This window comes from Cyprinus carpio, chromosome A22, assembly GCF_018340385.1.
Source record: "Cyprinus carpio isolate SPL01 chromosome A22, ASM1834038v1, whole genome shotgun sequence".
Lineage (NCBI taxonomy): Eukaryota > Metazoa > Chordata > Actinopteri > Cypriniformes > Cyprinidae > Cyprinus > Cyprinus carpio.
In genome coordinates, this window is record NC_056593.1 from 16717777 (window position 1) to 16720344 (window position 2568).

The 2568-nt window shown below is 31.7% G+C and overlaps 1 long non-coding RNA gene across 1 annotated transcript; it reads right to left on the bottom strand.

Moving 5' to 3' along the window:
- Positions 1-328: 328 nt before the first annotated feature.
- Positions 329-1070, bottom strand: LOC109047200. The gene is made up of 3 exons (XR_006153209.1): positions 793-1070; positions 570-674; positions 329-426 (listed from the first exon to the last, which is right to left on the bottom strand). It is a non-coding gene; the product is annotated as an uncharacterized LOC109047200 (long non-coding RNA).
- Between the last annotated feature and the right edge of the window lie 1498 nt (positions 1071-2568).

The following is a 2568-nucleotide window of genomic DNA, read 5'->3' on the forward strand; positions in this document are numbered from 1 at the left end:
CTTGGTCTAAAATGAATGAAGTATAATGTAGAATTACAGTAAAATACTACTTTAAAATCATAAAAAAGTGATGAGCCAAATTACCCCACTCCTACCATTTTAACAAACTTGTATCATCCTCCAGATTAGAGCTAACATCATGCTAACAATATAGCTTCATATTATAACTTCCTAAAGCACAAACACATGATATTATTATTATTTTTTTATAGATTTGTCTGTAATTGTTCAGACACAAAAAGCATGAGAACTTGAACATAAAAAAATCAATTTGGACAGCAAAAAAAAAAAAAAAAACTAAGTTAATTTATTAAAAGAATTATCTTGCCTGTGGATCATTTGTGTTTTGAGCTGCTGTTGTACTTTGAGGTTTCTCTGAAGTATTTTTAGTTCTTCTGGTTGCGTCAAGGCAGCACTTCACCAAACCTGAAACAGTACTGAATTAAACATCACTGAATTCACATACAACTGTCTTAACAAAGAGCACATGTGATCTGGAGTTTGTCTCCTTGTAGTTAATTCAATTAGACTTTAATCTGAACATGGTAATAAAAATAAAATGTACAAACCTATTAATGCAATGATCAGAAGCACATTGAACAGGACAGATGTGATGGTCAGGTTTCTCCATGGTGTCTCCTGTTGTGATTCTGTCTGATTCCTGTGGACTGAGTCTGCAAAAGATTTCTAATTCTATTTGAAGTCTTTAACAACTTTATGATCGTATACAGTATATTCAATATAAAAATATATCCATCATATGGTTTGAAAATATATGAGAAAATGACTCACCAGTGATGTAGATTCTGGTGCCGTTGCTGAATTTTCGTGGTTCACTAGTTTTGACACAATAATAAACTCCTAAATCATCAGCAGTGATATTTCTGATGAACAGATGACTGTTAGTTTTCACTGAGTATTTGTGTGTGAAGTTGCTGTTTTCATATTCTGCTCCTTCATATGTGCTACTGTAAGTGCGTAAGATCGACTCTGGAGGATCCGGTGATTTCTGTTTGTACCAGTAAATCTCCTCTATATCAAGATCACATCTTATAATCACATCAGCTCCTAAAGTTACCTGCTGTGTTTGTTAGACTCTCTGTGACTTGAGACCACATCAAACAGATCTATGAGAAAAAATAAAACATATTTATTAATCTTAATAAATAACACAACTTTATCAAATATAATGTGATAAACTCACAGATCTGAAGCTGGATGATCTTCATCGTCTGATCCAGGTGAATATCTTCTATACTGTGATCATTCAAACATCTCTTACTGTGAGCGGAAACATCACTGAGCTTTAGATGAAACCTCGACCACACAGACCAGAGGGGAAGTCAGAGCTGAGTTTCTCTAATAGTAAGATATTTCTTACATTTTTTGTTAAGTCAGAATCTTATATTGAAGTATAGTTGTGTATGTGTATGTGTACTGTAATACGAATCCTCTGTATTTAACCTGGTAATCTGAATGCATGGTGTCCATTTTTGAGCATTGTTAATGATGATACATAAGCTACAATTAGGTGAACAAAGGTGATTAAACTAGAGTACTTTTACTCTATACCTGTAGAATATTAGCCTCTGCCTTTTTTTTCCAGGACACCCAGTCAAGCAAAAGATATATGCTTTTCAAATTAAATAAGACAAGGAACACTTGAATTTTTATTCTATTTTGTGTATTATTAATGTGTTGTAGTTTACCTTCTACACAGAAAATACACTGCAATAAATGGCATTTCAGTGGAGATATCCATTTAATTTAAATAAAATAATGATGCATATGTGGATATTTAGTTTAGAATGGAGTAATAAAGGCTAGTGTGTGACTGAATATAAAGCCTTGATCAAAATAAAGCACTTCGGCATGATTTTAACACATTTTCCCCCTTTGTTATTTAATAATACTGTACATGCATCAGAGGATTACACACTCATATTTTGACTGGCATGTGAACATACTGGAAGTTGGCTGCCGACTTTATTTCAGTGTAGTGACGTATTTCCAGCTGAAGCAATATTGAATAGAGGGCGTGGTTTTATTTTTGCACTTATGGCAAGCTGTTTTAGCATTTAAAACTTCAATTTGACTATCCATAATTTCAGATCATCACAATTGTAATTCCAGATATCTATATTGCAATTATGACTTGTCGTAATTGGAATTAAGATATCGTACAATGCTATTACGACTAGTCATAATCTTCCATTGACTTCCACTGAAAAATATTTGCAGATATCTTCAAATTAGTTTTGACTAGTCATAATTCCAATTCAAGATATCTTTAAATATGATTTGCCTAGTCAAAATTCTAATTAAAGATATCTCAAATTACAATTTGACTAGTGATAATTCAATTAGCGATATCTTCAAATTAATTTTGAGTAGTCATAATCCCAATTCAAGATATCTTTAAATTTGATTTGACTAGTCAAAATACAATTTAAGATATCTTCAATTCAAATTTTTTAAAGATATCCAAAATACATTTGTTAGATATCTTGAACTGGAATTATGACTATTCAAAAACCCATTTAAAGATATCTGCAATTTAATTATGGA